The sequence below is a fragment of the Sarcophilus harrisii genome, chromosome 3 (assembly GCF_902635505.1).
Source record: "Sarcophilus harrisii chromosome 3, mSarHar1.11, whole genome shotgun sequence".
Classification (NCBI taxonomy): Eukaryota; Metazoa; Chordata; class Mammalia; order Dasyuromorphia; family Dasyuridae; genus Sarcophilus; species Sarcophilus harrisii.
In genome coordinates, this window is record NC_045428.1 from 340765747 (window position 1) to 340788527 (window position 22781).

The following is a 22781-nucleotide window of genomic DNA, read 5'->3' on the forward strand; positions in this document are numbered from 1 at the left end:
ATTGGAAGGTAAGTGATATAGTGGATAGAGTGCTAGACCTGGAGTCTGGAAAACCTTTATTCAAATCCAGCCTCACATACCTAATAGCTGTGTAACCTGGGGACTAATCATTTTACATCTATCTGTCTCAATTTCCTCAACTGTAAAATGTGAATAATAATAGCACCTACATTGAAGGGTTATTGTGAAGACCAAAGGAGATAACATTTATGAACTCATAACAGAGTCCCTGGCCACTAATAGATGCTTAATAAATATTGGCCGAATGAATATGAATGAACTAGTTTTCTCAGGGTCTGACCAGATTGGGAGTTTCTAGAGTGGAGGAATCAAAGGTAAAGCTTTGGAGTTCAGTGAAACGGAGGCCTTCTCCTCACCTAGTATTTGTATATAATTCTTGGGGGTACACTTTAAAAGGCAGGAGACCAGTGTAGCTGCTATGCTAACACCATTCACGAAAAGGAGAGGATTCTCAAATATGCCAGCTGAAAAATATTTTCATTTTAATGTAAGTTTTGTGTTCTGAATACATCTTTCTTTCTTTCTTTCTTTCTTTCTTTCTTTCTTTCTTTCTTTCTTTCTTTCTTTCTTTCTTTCTTTCTTTCTTTCTCTCTCTCTTTCTCTCTCTCTCTCTTTCTCCCTTTCTCCCTCTCCCTTCCTCTCCCTTCCTTCCTTTCCTCCCCCCCTCCTTCCCTTCCCTCCTCCTTCTCTCCCTCTTCCTCCTCCCTCTCTCCCCTCTCCCTCTCCCGCCCTTCCTTCCTTCCTTCCTTCCTTCCTTCCTTCCTTCCTTCCTTCCTTCCTTCCTTCCTCCTTCCTTCCTTCCTTCCTTCATTCCTTCCTTCCTTCTTTCCCTCTCTCCCTCCCTCCCTTCCTTCCTTCCTTTCTTTCTTCTTTCCTTCCTTCCTCTCTCCCTCCCTTCCCTCTTCCTCCCTCCCCTCTCCCTCTGTCCCTCCCTTCCTTCCTTCCTCCCTCTCTCCTCCCGTCCACCCTCTCTTTTCTCCTCTCTCCCCTCCCTCCCCTCTCCCTCTGTCCCTCCCTTCCTTCCTTCCTCCCTCTCTCCCTCCCGCCCACCTCCTCTTTTCTCCTCTCTCCGCCTCCTTCCCCTCTCCCTCCCTTCCTCCTTTCTTTTCTTTTCTTCCTTCCTTCCTCCCTTCCTTCTTCCCTTCTTTTCTTCCTTCCTCTCTCCCTTCTTTCCTCCCTCCCTCCTTTCCTCCTTATTTAAAATAGTGTTTGAGTAACATTAATAGTAAATATCTGGGGTATCCATTTTTGGGGAGACCAGGGCAGTCAGGCAATGATGTCAGAGATAATTTTTCTATGGATGGTCATTCTCTAAGAGCAAGGAAGAGTGCATGAGGTGAAATGACTTGAGTCCTAAGCATCTTCCATTTGTGTCCTATTGGGCCTGCGCCCTGGGGGAAAAGCTGAGCTGAGGATGAGTTTTCACATCAGTTTCAATGCTGTTACAGAGGAGACTGAAGAAGAATCTGCCACAGTCCATCGCCCCTGGCTGCCAAATAGCTTCCTTTGGTTCATATAAAGCTTAACCCCGAGATCAGGCAACTGCTGGGAACTGGTGGAGCATGGGATTAGGCCAGGGTGAGGGTGGAGAGGGAGCATGGAAGAGAGTGCTATTATGGCTGCTTTTTGAGTTAGCTGTGTCCCTAAACACCTGGACGATGACAAACTTGAGGGAAAGAACATGAAAGGCACATTATCTAAGAGAAATGCCTTTTTAAGAGAGTCTACCTGTAAGACATATTTATGAAAACTTTAGGTGAAGTTTAGATTAATGAAATTTCTAAGTTTTAACTGAAACAAGATTATATTGAGAAGAAGACAAATACACTGAATTAGTTGGAAAACAATTATACAGAGCTTAGAAATTTCTCAGGAAGTGACTTTCTACTGGGTGAACTGAAGTGGGATATGGCAGGAAATTGAAATTTGGTTCTTATCTTCCTGATAGCTTTCTAGTTGCTTAACAATTACAGTTTATCTATAAGACATTAAATGGGCTGTAATAGAGCACTAGGCCTAGGGTCAAGAAAGCTCATCTTCCTGAGTTCAAGTCTGTCTTAGATACCAACTAGCTGTGTGATCCTGTCAAGTCACTTCATTCTGTTTGCCTTAGTTTACTTAACTGTAAAATGACTTAGAGAAGGAAATAGCAAACCACTATAGTATTTTCTCCAAGAAAAACCCTAATGGGATCGCAAAAAGTTAGACACAGCCAAAATGAATAAGTAATAACGATACAGACATTAAGGATCCACAGACCTGAAGTTGAATTAGCTGCTATTTATAAATATCACTTTGAGATAAATCATATCTTGAATATATAGGTTTTTTTCACAACAAGCCAAGTCTTTCCTCCCCATAACTTATACAATTAAAGGATGGTATAATCCCAATGACTGTGCTCTCTATAAGACGCCAGTATTCCTCTCTATTTATCCAAATCCCAGAGATTTTATGGTATTTAGAACTAGAAAGAACTTTAGCGATCAATGAATTCAATCTCTTTGTTTTAGAAGTGGGTTAACTGAGACCCAAAGCTATTAGGTAACAGCATCATGGAGTGAAAAGCCATCTGTCTGTATTTGGAGTCAGGTGAGACATGGATTTGATGTCTGCCTTTAATACTTAACAGCTGTGTGACCGTGGGCTAGGCTAAGATCTCAGGCCATAGGAGACCTCCAGAGACCCCAACCTTATGCCTAGAGCTTGGGACACTGGGAGAGATTAGACAAAAGAACTCAGGCAAAAGTTGAGTGTTTTATACATTCAACATAAACATCACATTGAATACCAAAAGACCCAGGAACTTGTCTGTCAGACTTGACACAAAATTGAGTACATGTTCCACATCACAATACCCTTCTTGATGTGCCTTATCTCCTATAATGTCTACTACTGAACTGTAGCACAAATGAATTCAATCTATACCCTGCTCTTTTAGTAGTAGCAAAGAACTGGAAACTGAGAGGGTGCCCACTAAATGGGCAGTGACTGGACAAATTATACTTTGTGAAAGTAACGGAATTCTACTATGCCAGAAGAAATGATGAAAGGTATGGATTTGGAGCAGAGTTGTGCATGTATATGTTTAACAACCAATTCTAGAAAAAGAAATACACATGAAACACTTTTTTTTTCTGAGACAATTGGGGTTAAGTGACTTGCCTAGGGTCACACAGCTAAGCAGTGTTAAGTGTCTGAGACCATATTTGAACTCGGGTCCTCCTGACTTCAGGGCTGATGCTCTATCCACTGAGTCACCTAGCTGCTCCCTTGACACACTTTTAACTATTATCTGAATCATTAACATTTTCTCCTTCAGTTTCTTAAATCTAGAAATCAACAATTAGTAAATGAATCCTTGATTTGTAGCATTTGTCTATTTCTGAGGTACAATGAAAATTTAACAATTGACTGCTGACCCCAGCATACCCCCAGAAAAACCTGGGAAGAATTCTATAAATTGATTCAGAATGAAGTGAGTAGAACTGGAAAAACAATTTACTTGATAACATTATTATAAAGAAAAATAACTTTGAAACATTTAAGATGTCAACTCAATTCAGCACTGAAGCAAAGCTCCAGACAAACAACAGTGAAGAATGCTGCCCACCTTCTGAGAGGGGATGGATATGAGATGCAGAATAACATTTAAATTTTGGAAACACAGCCAGAGCAGGGATTTGTTTTGCCTAACTGTGCACATTTGTTACAAGAATTCTGTTTTTCTTTTAAGTTGGGGGTATGTGGGAAGTAAAGAAAATAACTGCTTTTTAATTGAAAAATAAACAACTTAAAAAACAAACAAACAAACACCCTCTCCATACTTGTTCTACACCCTTGACTTCCTATTGCCCTTTTTTCTTTGGCTTTTTTACATCCTATCAGTCCTCACTCCCCAGAGTTTAAGTGCCTTTGGTGGAACAACTAACAATCAATTAGCAAGTATTTATTAAGTCTTTACTATGTACCAGACAGCATGCGAAGCACCAGAGATATAAAGACAAGCCAGTTCTTCAATGAATTTACATTCTATTGAGATGAAACAACATGTACACAGTAGAGTAAATACAAAACATTTTTTTAAAAGTTTTTTAAATAAAATAAAAAAATGTCAATTTTATTACATAAGACATAAAATAATTTCTGGAGTCAAGTGGGAGAGGAGGGCACTAGCTGTTTGTGAGATCAGAATATTTAATACATAGGGGGCCTTGGAAGAAGTTGAGAATTCTATTGAGGTAGAGTTGAAGAAGGATAGCATTCTATAGATGGAGGCTAGCTTGTATAAGGGCAGAGAGAAAGAAGTAATGTCTCATGAAGAACAGGCAAGGAGAACAGTTTGACTAGAATGCTGAGCCTGTGAAAGAGAAATTGTAATAAATGAATAACATTATTTGCTTTAATTTTTCTAGCTGATAAGCAATTTGAAAAGAAATTCCAATTAATGCAAGAACTTCACAAGGGAATTTTCAAAGTATTTTTTAAAAGAGTGTCTTTGGTATTTTGTTTCAAAATATTTCTATTTAAAAAATTGATTACTTTGCCTCCTAAGAATGATTTCTCTTTAGATCTTGAGGAAGATTTAATTAACATCTCCAGAAATGACTATGGTCTTGGAGAGCTCTCTTCTGATCTAGGTTTAATTAAAGCTAAAAAACAATTTAAAGAGAAGTGGAGCTTAAATTGTCAGGAAAAAGATCTATTTTTAAAAATTCTTTTCAGATGGACAATTGAATTCTGCATTATCTGTATGCTTAGGTTAAAATACTAAGTTTACCATTATCTTTGCAAACAAATCAATCCCTTTAAAATTTCTGTTGACATAAAAATTAATTTTGTATTTCATCAGCATTTATACTGTGTAATGATTAAGGGAATTGAAAGGTGTCATTAAAGGGTGAATATCTCTTTCTGTTGGTTGGTAACTGTAAAAAGCATACATAGCCAGGTTAGTAGGTGTATGTAAACATGATGTGTGATATTTTCTACCTCCATGTTGAAGACTTTCTATTCAAGTAATTCAGTGTTAAGATCTGTTCATGAGAGCAATAGCATATAGGGAAGAAAGCTGACTTCTAAATTAGACAAATCTGGGTTCAAGTCTTATGATGTCACACATTTGAACCATGGGATTCTGAGCAAGTTATTTAGTCTCTTAAAGTCTAAAAATCTAAGTAAGGTGAAACAAGATTTTGTAGAGGGAGTTTACTGACTTGAATTCTTTTTACCAAGAAAATCATATGCTGGACAATTTAAAAAAATCTACAAGGAAGTAATTTATCTTGTTCATCAGCTTAACTTTTTAAGTTTATGGGTTTTAAGAAGTCAGCATATTTCACTGAATATCAAGGTTTTGGAACCAGAAGGGTCTCATTTTAAGATGAAGAAACTGAGAGCTAGACATGTAAAATGTAAGAAATGAGGACTAGTCCCAGCTAGCAAGTGACAGTGTTTGGAATATGTTCTCTCATCCAAGTTTTTTCACTCCAAGTCTGGTGCAGTCTCTACTAGTAAATATTTTGCTGATCAGTCAAATTTGTTTCTGACTGTCCTTGGACCAATGGTTAGGAAATATTGCTTTACAAACACCCCGCTGTCCTAGGGAATATGGCACATACAGGGAAACAATAGAGAGGGTGACCAGAGGTTTGGATTAGAGCAAAGCCACACTGTATTTGTGTCACTTTAGCATTTGGATCTTGGTCTGGTGAATCTTGGGTTCTTCCTAGATTAACTGATTTAATGGCACCGTGGATAGTCTTTAAAACATACACAGATAATCCCTAGATTTAATAGTATCAAACGTTCAAAGGGGAGTGTCAGAACCTTGAATAGATTCCTATGTGTCCTTTAGAGGCAAAGAATAGAATAAAGCCCAGGAAACTTCTCTGACTGAGGAAAATCTGGTTTAACGACTCCTCAACAATGACTCTTGTTTTAAACCCTGTTACCTAACTCAGGTGCCAACATTTTGCCCACCACATTCTAATTCGACTCACAAGTGGCCAGTTGTTCTGAGGAAGAATGGAATTGCTGAATGCTGGCATTGGATCACTGAAGAGGTAGTTCAAAGGCAGTTCCAAAGAAGTTGCACGGATTTAACCCGTTAAGTGCCAGATTATTCTTAACATTGTTTTGTATTCTTTTTTTAAAACACGCCGTACTATGGGAACCTACCCAGATAGTACAGTAAGAACAGGGTATGATAGTAATAATGAGCTTATAACAAACCTGTGGGCAATGAGGGGGTGTAAGGGAGGGAACATCAATCTTTCCCCAAGAAATTGCTAATACTTTTCTTCCATTGTTAGATGCTCCGTCTCCATTAACTATTTAACATGTGGGAGCTTTTACAAGGAATACTTTCTGTGAAGATAGAATACAAACAAAATATAAATATTTCTCCCAATACCTCTGAGGCATACTACATATTTTACCTTATACCATCTTGGTCTTTTATGGGCAGGAGAAAGGACTCAAAACAGTTCTTGGGTAACAAGGCTCACCAAGTTCTTGGCCAAAGATACCATCTCTATGGTGATTTCTCCCCTGAGCTTCCCCTGGTCCCAAGGTCATTCTGGAAGGTCACTCTTTCTCCTCAGAATGTTGATGCTTTCTCCTCAGAATGCTGGAACCAAGGCTATGAAATGGTAGGATACTGAGACTCCCTCTGAACATTAGAAACTCACATGGTTTTGGAGACTTCACTCCCTTCACTGAGAATGGAAAGGAATAAATGCAGAGGACAATGACAAAAACCTTTCAAAAGGCCAGGTGGCCCTGGAGAAGAGAAGAACTTCTGGTCTTCCTCCTCACAGCATTGTACTCCATGAGCAAAAGAGTCGTTGAGATCCCCTAAAAGAGAAAGAGCAAGGGATTGACAGCACTGCCATAGTCAAAGAGCCCCCTCTGCATGTGGTTAGATGACCGGAACCATTTATAAAAAGTCTACTTCGACTCCATGGTCTCTCCTGGACATCTTAGCATCCTAGCATCTCCACAAGGAAAGGTTGTATCATCCCAGCAAAGTGATGGGATCCACACAGGTATTACATGTTAAATTAGGAAGTTGGACTCTATGACCTTTAAGGTCCCCTTTGGTTCTAAATTTATAAGCCCACAAAATTTAGAGGTGGAAAAACTTAAGGAACCGAGGACTCAAAATCCCATGGAATCCCATAGAGAAGACTCATCTTCCTGACTTCAAATCTGACCCTAAGCACTTACTACGTAATTCTGGACAAGTCACTTAATTCTGTTGGACTGAGTTTCCTTATCTGTAAATGAGGTTGAGAAGGAAATGGCAAAGCACTTCAATAACTTTGCCAAGAAAAACTCAAATGGGATCATGAAGATTTGCATATGACTGAACAAGAACAACAAAATACAATGCTTATACTGGGCTAAAAAGGGGGACATTGCTAAGATATTACTAACTACATAACAGGATTGTTATAAAATCTGTTCCCAGGGTTTCTACCAAATGGAAAGAAGTTCTGTTGCCAGTTGTTAAGATAACTTTTCTTTTACTGAATAGGAAATTATCTTGTCTGATTTAGGGGAACTTTCCACTGCGCTCCTGGGAATTCCAGGTAGACTGTTCTGTTTTTCTTTCAAAGAATGAACCCCCTGGGATGAAAAACCTTTCTTTTGTTTTCCTTTCCTTCTGTTAGTCCCTTTCCCCATGGTGTTCATCACACAAAACCAACATCAAATCAAGTGCAAAAAGAACTTAATGATGATGTGTATTTGTGTGTGTGTGTGTGTGTGTGTGTGTGTGTGTGTGTGTGTTGCAGAGTTAGGGTGAGGGGGACAGAGTCTCCCAGTAAGAACTAAATGCTGAATATTAGGTTACACGCTTGCAGTAGCAGGTCCTTGATTGACTTTGCCAGAGACTGAATGTACATTGATTTGTTCCCGGATTTTCCCACACTTCAAATGGGCCCCTTCCTGTATCCAGCATTTACTTCTTTAGATCTCCGTTCTTTATGTCAGTATAGCTTTACTTCCACTTCCTGCCTAAGGAAGAGCTGATTTCTCCTTCGTTTCCCTTGAGGATGGAATGTGCTTTTCTGCCTGACCCCCAGAGCTACTTCTCCAATACAGATTGAAACTAAGTTGTTGGCAGCCACTTATGCTACCACCAATCAATCCATCAATCAACAGGTCCCTGTTATATGCCAGCCACTGTGCTACGTGCTGGGGATACACAAAAATGAGAGAGTACTGCCCTGTAGTCCATTGGTGGGGGTTGTGAATGAGTATGCTCAAATATGGTTATATAGAATATTTGCAAAAAGAATACAAGGGAGTTTTGGGAAGGAGACACTGCCCAGAGCCATAACCAAAATTTCTGGAGCATGGGTTAGGGGTTGAGTGCAGCCTGTCTCCCACAGAGCCCATGGCTCTGGGTGCAAGTGCTGAGGCAATCATCCAGCCTCACTAAGAATTGTACTCAGCAACTTTAAAGCACCGAGTGTCTTTGGAATAAAGTATGTAAACATGTGCCATTTCTACTGGTATTCTTCCATCCCTCAATCTGCTGCACTTCTCTCTTCCCACTGACATGACAATAGAAATCATTCCATTCCTGCTACTTTTCCCAACTGATCTTCAGAAATAGGAGTTTTTAAAGCTCAGACCCTTCAGTACCATCAAAGTACACATGTCTGGGGTTGATCTCATATTTCAAAGAGGGCCAAAGTGGATCAAAGAGAAAGGAACCTTGTAAAGCATCATTTTCTATCAGTTTTTGCCTGAACAGGTAAATTCACTTCAACCTGAGGAGAATTTGAAAGGCCCATAAAGTGCCATAGAAAGTACTCGATAACTGATGGTTGATTAAAGAAGGAACATAGGATGATTTAACTATAAATTGTTGTTTGTCTTTTGTTCTCAGAGAGCATCATGTTCCGAGAGATGATCACATCAGGGAGGAGATGCCTTGACAAGCAAGTGAACTGGATTTAAGAGAGGGAGGGCTTACTTTCTCCTTTGGAGCCATTTAGGTCCAATGGCAAGATATAGATCTGGATGATTAGCAGTGGCCCCAGATGCAGTGGGAGACCTTGGCCTTTTTAAGCTAAGGCTTTTAACAGGTCCCAGTTTGACTAAGACAATGCCCACTCAGTGATTAAGTTTAAGTAAGAAAAGAAGCAAAGATTGACCTCTTTTGCCTAGTTAATGAAAGGAGAAAACCTGGCCAAAAGAGAAACAATCATTATTTACATTCACTCTGAGCTAATCAGGGGCCAAGCAAGGACCAAATGGGCCAGTCTATGAGAGCCAGAGTGATTTTTGTTTAAGGCATAGTCCTTAAGGAAGAAATCCAGTCAGTAAGCCTCAAGATATCAGCAATCAAAATTTGCATTCCTTTGGACAAAGCACCTGCTGGTAAGAGTATGATTTACCCTATCTGGACAGAGATAATAGAAAAAGAAAAGGAATGGAAAGGGAAGGAGAGGGAAAGTTATGGTCAGGAACCCCCCTCCCCCTCTACTTCTACAGATAAGGGCTTTGTGTAGAGATGTGTAGGGAAGATAGGCCCCAGGAGAGGGGCAGGAAAATTGAAAGTGGCAATATTACATAGTTCCTAAGAGAGAGCCTCAGGTGGTGGAATGATGGCTAGAAGATGCCAGAAAGTATATAGAGGAAAAGAAGTAGAAGAAGGAGGAGGAGAAAAGGAAGAAGGAGAAAGAAGAGAAGCAGAAGAAGGCAGCAATACTGTGTATAGCACTATACTAGCTATTGTGGAGGGAACCAAAGAAATATGAAACCCGCTCACTAAATTACAAAGGATATTATTATCTTGTTTGAGAAATAAAAATTGTACATCTCAGTGTAATAGAAGTAGTGACAGACTAGAAATTAGGACACTTGGGTTTGAATTCTGACTGCTTTTCTTAATTGTGTATTAGACAATAAGGTCACTTTATTTCTCCAAGTCTCAGTTTCCTCATCTGTAAAATGGGGATAATAATATGTACTTTATTTACTTTACATGTTCTTTGTAAGGTGTATACTTTGAAAAGCTTAAAGTGATATACACATGTAGCTGTTATTAATATGAAACAATCAGCTACACAGTGAGGTACAGGTCATAGGTGATATCTGAGTTCTGAAGAGGAGAAGCCGTCAGTCTGTGCTGTAGTGGTCAAAAGTTTCATGGAAGAGATGGTATGAAGATTTGAATTAACATAAGAGAGAGGAGCATAAACAAAAGGGACAGAGATAGGAGGACCACATGAATGTAAGGGGGAAAGGGACTGTGAGGAGCCTAGTCAAAGTGAAACAGAGTGAGTTTGATTGGGTACAGTGATTGGATTTTCCAAACCAAAAATCCAGATGAGTGAGGTAGTAAAAGAGAGTCTGTTTTATGGTGTCTTGATGGAAGCATACTTCCTTTTCTGGAAAATACAAGCTTCCTGGAAAATTTAGAAGTGTGATTAACTTCCTGTTGGGAAGAAATGGAAAATAAGATAGAGTAGATAAGGTTATGGGGCCCCATTAACTAAGCAGATCAGTTTGGGCTCCATAGAGTAGGGTGGATCTGGGTTTTGCATTGTCCATTCTCATGAGGGGGGTGAAATGTTACTGGCAGGGATTTAGTTGTACTCAGAACTGAATTGTTGAAATGTATACTAACCATTCTTTTTGTTAACTTTTCAAGCATTTTTGTATCCTTTCCCTTCCTCTCAGCATTTTCTTTAGTGGAAAAGAACCTAATGTCTCCCTGGAGCAGAGTATAGTTCCAGGTCATTAAGACTTCACAGATCAGAGATTTGAGAGCTGGAAGATACCTTAGAGACTGTCAACTCCCATCTTCCTCCTTCGCCTTTGTACAAGCTGCACTCCATGTCTAGAATGCTTTCCTTAACTTGGTCTCGTGTAGTCTTTATTTTCTTTTATATTTCCTTTTCAAGGTTCAGCTCTAGGGCCACTTTCAAATAGAGAACTTGCTTGATTTTCTTGAGTTGCTAGGGCTATTCTTCCTCACCCTCCACACAATTTTTTGTTGTTGTTGTTCAGTTTTGTCTAACTCTTCACGACCCCATTTAGGTTTTTTTTTTTGGGGGGGGCAAAGATACTGGTGTGATTTGCCATTTCCTTTTCTAGTGAATTAAGGTAAAGAGGTTAAGTCACACAGCTTATGTGTGTTTGATTCTGAATTTGCACTCATTTCTTCCTGGCTCCACGTTCAGAAACTATCTACTGCACCAGCTTTATGCCTTTTCCCAGCCTCCAAACAAAATTACTTTATTTTGTATCTTTTTTGAAATAACTTAACTGTGTATATGTCTTTTTCTCCAGTGCAATGCAAACTCCTTTAGGGTAGGCAGTGTTTGGTTTCTGTTTTTACAGTCTTAATGGCTGCCTACTAGCCCAGTGTCTGGCATAATAGTAAACACTTAATGCTTGTTGAATTGTGAATTGAATATTCTGTAGCAGTAGTAGCAGTAGTAGTTATAGTAGTCATAGTAGTAGTAGATAATACTAGAGATAAAACAATAGATAAAAATAGAGATAAAACAATCTGCTACTCTGTTATTTTAGCCAGAAACATCTTCCTTTAGGAAACAGGACACAATTTGGACGCCCAAGTAATATGGGAGCTCCCTATCCTTGTTCATTACCCAAGATTCCAGTAAGTATTTGAACTGGTCCTGCAGAACTATACCTGCTCTCATTTAAAATGTGCTGCTTCTTAAACATAGCGCCATAGATTTCTTTAAAGGGTGATAAACTCTGGGATACCAGGGCCGTATAAATAAAAAGATCTGGACTTAAAAGAAGATATGGTTTTACCTTGAGGGTAGATACCATATTTTGTCTCATTTTTGCACTGAAGGTTCAGTGAATTGCACATAATAGATGCTTTATAAGTGCTTGTTGGAAATTCCTCATACTACCTGTGTTATCTTGGCTAAGTCACTTAACTTCTCTGATCTGCTAGTTCCTCAGATATGAAGTGAGGAGGTTTAATTATCTTTGAGATCCCTTCTAGCTTTAGTAGATAGGCAGCTTGGTGGCTTAGTGGATTGAGCGCTGGGGTTAGAGGCAGGAAGATCTGAATCCAGATCCGGTTTTAGACACTTGCTATCTATATGAACTTGGGGAAAATCAATTAATTAATTTGTTTGATTTACTTTCCTCAACTGTAAATGAGGATATGGGACTGCTGGGTGGTTGGTAGATGGAGCACCCTGCTGGGAGTCAAGAAGACTCACTTCCTGAGTTCAGATCTGACCTCAGAGGCTTGCTAGCTGTGTAATCCTCAGCAAATCACTTCACCTCATTGGCCTGAGTTTCCCCATCTGCAAAATGAGCTAGGAAAGGAAATGGCAAATCACTCCAGTATCTTTGCCAAGAAAACCCCTAATGGTGAAAGGTTCTGATAAAGGCCTCATTTCCAAAATATATGGAGAATTGACTCTAATTTATAAAAAATCAAGCCATTCTCCAATTGATAAATGGTCAAAGGATATGAACAGACAATTCTCAGACGAAGAAATTGAAACTATTTCTAGCCATATGAAAAGATACTCCAAGTCATTAATTAGAGAAATGCAAATTAAGACAATTCTGAGATACCACTATACACCTGTCAGATTGGCTAGAATGACAGGGAATGATAACATGGAATGTTGGAGGGGATGTGGGAAAACAGAGACACTGATACATTATTAGTGGAATTGTAAACACATCCAACCATTCTGGAGAGCAATTTGGACCTATGCTTAAAAAGTGATCAAACTGTGCATACCCTTTGATCCATCAGTATTACTACTGGGCTTATATCCCAAAGAGAAACTAAAGAAGGGAAAGGGACCTGTATGTGCAAAAATGTTTGTGGCAGGTCTCTTTGTAGTGGCTAGAAGCTGGAAACTGAGTGGATGCCCATCGATTGGAGAATGGCTGAATAAATTGTGGTATATGAATATTATGGAATATTATTGTTCTGTAAGAAATGACCAACAGGATGATTACAGAGAGACCTGGAGAGAATTACATGAACTGATGCTGAGTGAAATGAGCAGGACCAGAAGATCATTATATACTTCAACAACAATACTATATGATGATCAATTCTGATGAATGTGGTCCTCTTCAACAATGAGATGAACCAAATCAGTTCCAATAGAGCAGTAATGAACTGAACCAGCTACACCCAGCGAGAGAGCTCTTGGAGATGACTATGAACCACTACATAGAATTCCCAATCCCTCTATTTTTGTCCACCTGCATTTTTGATTTCCTTCACAGGCTAATTGTACACTATTTCAAAGTCTGATTCTTTTTGTACAGCAAAATAATTGTATAGACATGTATACATATATTGTATAAGTTAAATAACATATTTAACATGTATTGGTCACCTGCCATCTGGGGGATGGGGGGGAAGGAGGGGAAAAGTTGGAACAAAAGGTTTTGCAACTGTCAAAGCTGAAAAATTACCCGTGCATATAACTTGTAAATAAAAAACTATATAATAATAACAAAAGAAAGAAAACCCCTAATGGGGTCACAAAGAGAAGGTCATTACTAAAACAAGTGAACTACAACAAAAATCAGGATGATGATAGCACCTACCTCTCAGGTTGCTGTCAAGATAAATGAGAGAATATTTGAAAATCCAGGTGCCTGGCACATAATAAGTACTTAATAAATACTTGTTACCTTCCCCCTAGTATGTGTTTCTTTTTGAATATAGTCTGGCAAGCCATAGGTAGGTGAATTGGAGAAGGAAATATAGACATCATTGAGACCAGTTAGAAAGCTGATTTAATTGTTTAGCTGGAGAGAGATGGAAGGATTCAGGGCAAGATAAAATTTAAATAATTATAAGAAAAACCGATTAGCTCAGAAGTCTATCAACCTTTTAAGGCTAAGCCAAATATTATCTTCTCCATGTAGTTATCAATGACATCCTTTAGCCCTTCTGATTTCATAGCACCTTGTGCTTTTTTGAGCCATTGGTTAAATTCCACTGTGTACTATTATCTTACCAGCCTTCAAACTTCTTAAGCTTCTTGAGGGGAGTACCTGGGCCTCTGTGTCTCCCCTATTATAGGGGATAGTGCCTTCCACAGATGCATGTTGAGTGAATAAATTCACTAATACCCATGCCTTTTGGAATGTCAACTTCTATCCTAACCAAGAATCCAGATGAAGTCTTATCAGAAAGCAGAGAGGACTTAAGCATCTTTCAAGATCTCTTTTGGTTGCTAGAGTCTGTGATGGTTTATCATTACACAGCTTACCTGATTCTCTGAGGTATCCTGAGCAACATCCTGGAAGGTTGATGAGTGGATTCATTATTTTTATTTATAAGTAATGACAAAAGTGAAAAAAACAGAGGTGCCAATCTGTTTTGATAGAGGGAATTTTCTCATAGTAAATTTCCTATAACAATGAAATTACAAGTCAGTTCCAAAAACAAATCGCAAATGTTTTTCATTGTTTCTGACATCACAGAAAGCCAGACTTGGATGGGACCTCTTCAGACATAATTTACTCTAATTTCTAGCTGGAAAGACTCCCCTTTGACCAAATGGTCCCAAAGGGGAGGATGGAGTGACTAACTTGGAGAATCAAACCCAGTACCTTAGGGTTATTAGCATCCTCCCCTAACCAGCTGAGCTAACTGGCCATGCCATAAGAGGCTTGTCATTATTGTTATTTCAAATACTATATAACTACTAACAATAGCCGGGGCTTCTATAACACCGGGTTTAACCAGCCTTCTATCTTTTGTTCTGGTTCGGAGAGCAATTATCCCCCCAACTGTTAGAATCATCCATTTTCCTATCTTTGGCTGTCATCAGTTCTGCACCTTCTACAGGAGCCTCATAACAACCTAAAAGCCTCAGAGCAAATACAGATTATGGCTATCTGGAGTGTCTCCATTATCTAAGGAACTACTTACTGCTTTCTTAGGACAGAACAAAATAGATAAGCTTGTGAAACAAACCAAAAAGGAATAAGGGAGGGAGGAGAGTGAAATGAGGGGAGAACTTCTTAATTGTTTTATCGGCATTCAATTCTGTTCAATTCAATGTATATTTATGGAGGGTTACTCTATGCAAGGGGATGTGCTAGACTGAGGGAAATCCAGAAGTGACAGTGACTTTAAGAAGTTTATAATATAGTTAGGGGTTAAGTCTAGAGTTAGGAAGCAGGAAATTCATATCCTTTCCAAATAAACAATACAAAATAAATTATGAGAGTATCTAGGAAAATAGAAACCAAAGACTCTGAGGGAGGTCATGTTAAAGTTTCAAAAGGAGGTAGTTTCCCATATATACCTTATAATAGCTTTCTTTGTGATAATAATGATCTGGAAACATAATAGATTTCCATGGATTGAGGAACTAAGGTACATGATCATAGGAATGTTACCATGCTAGAAAAAATGAAGAATGTATTGAATACAAAAAAGCATGGTTAAGATCTACATGAACTAATGCAGAGTGAAGTAAGCAGAGTCAAGAATACAGTATGCATGATGGTCACTACCATATAAACACAAAGAACAATTATTACAAAACAATTAAAAAGGAATATTGCATAGAGACAAAGAACAAACAGAATCTCAAAGAAAAGATTTGAGAAGACACCAACTCCTCTTTGTACAGATGGAAATTTCCCTAGGTGTGAAATATTGAATAAATTTTCAGATTTTAAAAATTGTATTGATAAATGTTTCTTTTTTTCTCTCTTCTTTCTTTGTTTCTTCTCCCCATTTCCTTCCTTCCTTCCTTCCTCCCTCCCTTCCTGCCTCCCTTCCTCTCTCCCTTCCTTTTTTCCTCCCTCCCTCCTTCCCTCCCTCCCTCCCTTTCTTCCTTCCTTCCTCCATCTTTTCTTTCTTTCTTGTTTATCTTTGTTTTATGGGATGACTCTGAGAGAAGTACAAGACAGGGATACATGGGGAAATTCAGAGTTGTAAAAACAAGAGATATCAATAAACTTTTATTTAAAAGAGAAGTAATGGAGTGGAGATGTGTTTGAGTAAACAGCTATGGCTCAGTGCATAGAGCACCAGGTATGGAGTCAGGAAGATGAGTTAGAATGTATAAGCAATTATCATCATTATTAATTATGGTTAGGTCTGAGTTTGACTCCTATTTCTTTTCTATAAAATAGGGGACCAGACTCGATTCCTCCTAGAACTTATGATGCTGCTTTTGCTTGTTCATTTCAGTCATGTCTGACTCTTTATGACTCCATTTGGGGTTTTCTTAGAAAAAATACTGGAATGGGCTGCCATTTCCTTCTCTAGCTCATTTTATAGATGAGCAAAAGTGAAGCAAATAGGGTTAAGTAACTTGCTCAGGATCACACAGCTACTAAATGTCTGAGACCAGATTTGAACTCAGGAAGAAGCATCTTCTAGGCCCAGTACTCTATGCATTATAGAGGCACCTAGCTACCTTTATGATGCTAGGGGAGTACATTATTTAAATAATCAATTGAAATCAAATACTGCATAGCACAAAAATATAGAGGATTAAATTGGGAACTTTTCCAGTTTCATTATTGGTGACAAATTTAATGTCGTTGTGCTGTACAGCACCTATGATAGACGTTAGTAATAACATTTCTATTTATTGTTAGATACATAATAAGTAGCATTTTCATAGCACACCGATCAGCTTACAACCTTCTAAGGTTGATACTCCAGTATCATTTCCCCCATTTTATAGAGTTAAGGAAACAGCCAAGGCTAAACAACTAATTAGTGGTTTTACCACCAGAAGGGGAAGGGAAGGAAGAGTGGGAGGAGAATAAGCATTTATTTATCACCAAGTATGTGCCAGATACTGTGCTAAGCACTTTAAAAATATTATCTTTTATTTCTTAACAACCACTTTGTGTGAGGTATGTAATTATCCCTATTTTACAGTTGAGGAAATGAGGCAGAGATTTTGTTTTAGTGATTTATCTGGTGTCAGATAGCCAGTAAATGTTTGAGGCTGGTTATAAACGCAATTCTTCAAGCTCCGTACTCTATCCACTGAGCTGCCACCATCTACCTCAATACAAAATGTTAGAACCAGAATTCAAAGCTGTGAGTCTCCCTCAACAACTAATTCACTAGGTTTTCCATTGTACCATGGGGCCTCTAACATCAAGTAAGCACCAAGAGTCCTTTTTAGGAGCTTGAGAGCACAATATTTGCTCATCTTTTCAATGGTCGGTCAGTCAGTCAGTCAATAAACATATGCAGTATATCTAGTAAAGTTGGGGACAATGTTTCAGAATAGAGTAGAAAGTACATAAGACTTTTGTGATTTGAAGTAGTTTACTTTCTGATCCTGTTTCCAAGTGAAAAAAATGAAGGGATTATAAGTAGTAAGGGTCCCTTAACTAATTCTATACATCTATGGCTGGAGTGATCAGGGAAATAGACTTAAAGCAGTGCCCTAAAAATAAATATTTCAACTGGCAGAGACATGGGAAGAGTTCATTTCAGCTACAGGAAACAGTGAGAATTAGAAAATACAGATTTATTTGGGATCCAGTAAAGAATACATTTTGATTGGGATGTAGGTCAGATGGAGACTTGGGTGAGATAAGACTGGAAAAGAAGTCACACAGAACAGGACCTTGAATGCCGGGCTAAAGAATTTAGCTTTTCAGAATGATTTCAGAAAGGTCTAGAGAGACTTATATGAACTGATGCTGAGTGAAATGAGCAGGACCAGGAGATCATTATACATGGCAACAACAAGACTATATGATGATCAATTCTGATGAACATTGCTGTCTTCAACGATGAGATGATTCAGACCAGTTCCAATTATTCAGTAATGAAGAGAGCCATCTACATCCAGAGGGAGGACTATGGAAATTGAGTGTGGATCACAACATAGCATTTTCACTCTTTCTGTTATTGTTTGCTTGCATTTTTGTTTTCCTTCTCAGATTTTTTCTTTCTAGATCCAATTTTTCTTGTGCAGCAAGGTAACTATAAATATTTATACATATATTGTATTTAACATATACTTTAACATATTTAACATGTATTGGTCAACCTGCCATCTAGGGGAGGGAATGGGGGGAAGAAGAGGAAAGGTCGTAACAGAAGGTTTTGCAAGGGTCAATGATGAAAAATTACCCCATGCATATGTCTTGTAAATAAAAAGCTATAATAAAAAAAAAGAGTTTAGCTTTTCAGGATGATTTCAGAAAGGCTTGGAGAGACTTATATGAACTGATGCTAAGTGAAATGAGCAGAACCAGGAGACTGTTATACAGGGCAGCAACAAGACTATAGGATGATCAATTCTGATGAACATTGCTGTCTTCAACAATGAGATGATTCAGACCAGTTCCAATGATCTTGTCATGAAGAGAGCCATTTACATCTAGAGAGAAGGCTGTGGAACTGTGTGTGGACCTTTTGTTTGCTTGCATTTTGTTTTCTTTTTCATTTTTTTTTCTTTTTTGATCTTATTTTTCTTGTGCAGCAAGATAATTGTATAAATGTGTATTTATATATTAGATTTAAGATATAGTTTAACATATATTAGATTACTTGCCATCTAAGTGAAGGAGTAGGGGGAAGGAAGGGAAATTGGAACACAAGGTTTTGCAAGGGTCATTGTTGAAAAATTATTCTTGCATATGTTTTGAAAATAAAAAGCTTCAATAAAAAAGAGTTTAGCTTTTCTTCCACAGGCAGTAGTGAACCATTAATGATTTTGGAGCTGGGGAGGCATATGATCATAATTATACATTAGAAAGACTAATGTAATAGTGGTTCAGGTTCCAAAAGGAAAGATTAAAGCCTGGAAGACCAAATAAGAAGCTTTTTCAATAGTCTTGAGATACGATAAGGAAAGTGAACTAGAAGGTGTCAGGGACAATCATGATAATTATAATAGCTAACCCTCATATTGAACTTTTCTTTTTTGTCCTCCCAAAATCTCAAGAGGTATTTGGTATGGGCATTATTAATCTTGTTTCATTAATCTGAAGCTTGGAGAGGCTATAGTCATAAGAACCTTCTACTTGAAGGCAGAATACTTATATTATAATCTGGTTTTGCTACTAGTCACCTTGTATCTTTGAGTTTTCTTGGGCAAGTTTCTGGGCCTATTTTCCTCATCTATAAAATGAGAAAGAATTAGACAAATATGAGTGTTAAAACGCCTTTCAATTCTGTGGTCTCTGATTTTGATCCAATAATTTTTGGACTATTAGATTAAAAAAAACTTTTTTTTTTTTTGCTTAGATTGTTTAGGAGTGAGATAATATTCTCACTGTTAACTTTTTTTGTCGATATAATTATAACTATATATTTTTAACATACCAAAGTTAACTGATGGTCTGTCATGACCCTCTTCCTTCAGTGAAATCTTACCAGAAAGAGCACTTGGCTCTGTAGTCGGAGGGTGCAGGATCAGCTTCCTGTTATTGTTAATTATTTTGTTGTTACAGTCATATCTGACTTTTTGTGACCCCACTTAGTGTTTTCTTGGCAAAGTTCCTGGTTGTAGTTTGCCATTTCCTTTTCCAGTTTATTTTACAGGTGGGAAAATTGAGGCAAATAGAACAAATGACTTGCCCAGATTCATATATCTCCTAAGTGTCTGAAGCCAGATTTGAACTGAGAGGTGGATGTGTTTTCCTGCTTTCAGGATGAGCACTCTATCCCCTCTGTCACCTAGATGCCCTGATGAACTGGGCTTCTGTTTCCGCCTATGTGGATAAAATGAGGGAATTTCATGATGTGGTTTGTAGGGTCTCTTCCAGCTCTAATATGCTATTCTAAAATTATTCTACATTTCTAACATTCTATTTCTAGATGTCTTATCCACTTTCAAATTATCTCTGAGGTTTATCAGGATGCCCTGAATTAACAATAAGTAGCCTGCTTCTTGGTTTGCTCCATGGAGTTTAGCTTCTTGTTTGGCCTGACCTAACCTATTGATCTTGGTGGAGCAGATGGTATTGTTCTTGCAGGGGTCCTAGGGTTATGGAGTCATTTAACCTTAAGAGACATCCCCTGGACTTTCTGGATTTTTCATTTTGTAGGGGGGGACAGTCTTTCTTGAAGTGGATTTCTATCAGTGTTGTTGGCATGTAAACACAGACCTACTAGAGAAAACAGTGATAAGAAGAGGCCCACAGTAAACAGACAGCAGACCAGTTAGTTGACTAAAGAAGGGCTTTGAAGTGAAGGGAAGTAAATCAATGCCCTTTATTAGTTATTCTACTTCAACTGGTCCAGGCAGAGATGAAGGAACCTGTATCTTACTTCCCTTCCCCCTACACAAACTCTTTCCTCTTAAGGGATAGGGATAAAAGAAAAAGAGTCTACACCAATGCAGAACACTGTCACTTTAATTACCCACTAATGAATTCTGTGTCCCTGTTACAATGACATTAGGAAGGTTAAGATTAATCAATTGAAATACAGGCAACTTTTATTTTTAGTTAGTAGTGGCTAGGCAGACAGAAAAATGCTTTAGGAACCAAAAGACTCTTTGAATTCTCAGCATGAGCCTTATAGAGATCTCAGGTCTACATCTTTTGTCGGTGAAATAGTCATCCTTCAAGGACCAGCTTGGGTTACTTTCTTCAGTTATCTTTTTCTGATTCTCTAACCAGATTCCTCTTACCTCTGAATTCTTTTAGCTGTTAAACTGAAAAACAAAGATACCAGTAAATACCCTTGTTGCTTTCTAAGGTGATTGTGATGCTCACAAAAGAACTTGAGAAAATAGATGTGAAAACATGATACAAATCTCAAGTTGTTATTATCATTATTTCAAGACTCATGCATCCATCATTCAACAAACATTTATTAATTGCCTGCTATGTGCCAAGTATTAATATAAAAATGAGATGGTCCTTTTTCCTGAAAGAGCTCACATCCCATCAAGACAGGATTTCTTAAACTATGGTCTGTAAACTTGGATGGAGAAAAAAAAAATCTTTCAATATAATTTGTTTCCTTTGTAATCATGTGTATTTTATTTTATGCATTTTAAATGCATAAAATTTATTTTTTGATATGGACATTAAAAAGTTCACAAGCTTTACCAGACTGCTAAAGGGGTGTGTAGCTCAAAAAAAGATTTAAGAACATCTGCCCTAGGGGAAGATAGCATGTTCACAAAGAAAAAAGAGATTCTATTCAAAAAATACACAGTGATGAGGGGGTATTAATAACTGAGGGGGTAAAGAAAGTCTTCTTGTAGGAGGCAGCTTGATCTGAGGTTACAAGATGTCATATTCAGAAGGGATTGTGGAAACAATTTAGTTTAACCATTTTGTTTTGACAATGGAAATAATTGAGGCTTAGAGAAATTGTGACCTGTATGAGATCAGAGCCAGAATTTATGTAAATCCTCCGATTTTGACTCTTACCAAGTTGCTTAGCTGGAGGGGAATATTGCAGAAGGATTCAATGGGGAAATTTTGAATTGTAACCTGAGTTTCTAGGAGGAAGAATCAAAGAGAACTTCCATGCATTCAACTTCCATGACAACAACAGCAATGATAGAAACAGTATTTTCTTTCTAATTTCCCAAGTGATGTTGAAATATCTCCAGCTAAGCACTCTGACAACAGCATGATAAAATGATAGAAACAAAACGACCCAACCATCAAGAACAGAACTATCTTGGAAGATAATTATCTGCTTCTTTTAATCTGTGTTGGGGCTCCAGTGCCTTCAAATCATTAAGCAAATATTTCAGAAGAACAAGCCTCAAGGTTGGGGTTTTGGATTTTTTTTTTTTTGTTCATGCAAAAATAGCCTTCTCTCAATCAATATGGATAATGGCTCCCTTGTACTTTTCTCCAGGGGGTTCCCATTTTCTCTACTTTATCATCTCCCTCTTCGGCCCAAGTGATCAGCTTTCCTAATTGTTTCTCTGGGAAACCCAATGCATATCTCAATCTCTTCACTAAATACACCCAACAGTGGCTTTGGGGATAATCAATAACTCCCATGCCTGATGGTTCTTTTTATTTTTGATTTTTTTCATAAAAGGAAATTAAATTGATTCGGGGATAACACCATTTGTCAGGGTGACGCCATTCTTAATTAATTTATTGGGTCTTTGTTCCCCACCGTGTCTGTGTGGGCGTTTTCTTATTAAAAATGTGCAGCTTGGAGCATCTCTTGTGCTGTTTGCATTTCCCATTAGTTTTAAAAATGAGATCTGGTGCTTGGTCTGAGGCTTTCCTTCAGCTGAGCTCATGTCCCTTCTAACACTTATTATTAATCTCTGTGCAATTAAAACTTGGTTCCTATGTCACAACTGTTTTCTCTCGGCACCCCTTCCCCCTTCTCCCCCTTTCCCCACCCCCCCTCCCTCAGTTGAAATAACTTTAGCTTGGATTACTGAAGCAGTTGGACAAGTAACCGAAAGGCTCAGCCCAGGATTCTATCAATCTGTCAGATCAGGCTCAGAGAGAGTGGTAGAGGTCTTCCCCTCCCCCCATACAGCTGAGCCCCAGCAGGAGCAAAATGACATCTCCAAGGTCACTCACTCGATGTTTGTTTATTTTCCCCCCTGGTTTCTAGGGTTCAGTGGGGATAATAATCAGATTGTTTCCTGTAGGCGTCCCGCGGCCTCTCATCAATTTGGCCGATGCTGACACCTTCTCAGGTCTATGTTTTGACACTCGGCATGTGGTTGGGAACCCAGTGATGTCCTAGAAAACATTTGTTTGAAGAGGTGGGGGCCGGGTCCTCCTCATTTATAATGTGAGGGGCCTGGCAGAACTCTAACTCATAA

General features: G+C 38.4%; 1 long non-coding RNA gene across 1 annotated transcript; it reads right to left on the reverse strand.

Moving 5' to 3' along the window:
* Positions 1 to 20355: 20355 nt before the first annotated feature.
* On the reverse strand, positions 20356 to 22372 carry LOC116422412. Its single transcript, XR_004233029.1, has 2 exons — positions 22112 to 22372; positions 20356 to 20675 (listed from the first exon to the last, which is right to left on the reverse strand). It is a non-coding gene; the product is annotated as an uncharacterized LOC116422412 (long non-coding RNA).
* Between the last annotated feature and the right edge of the window lie 409 nt (positions 22373 to 22781).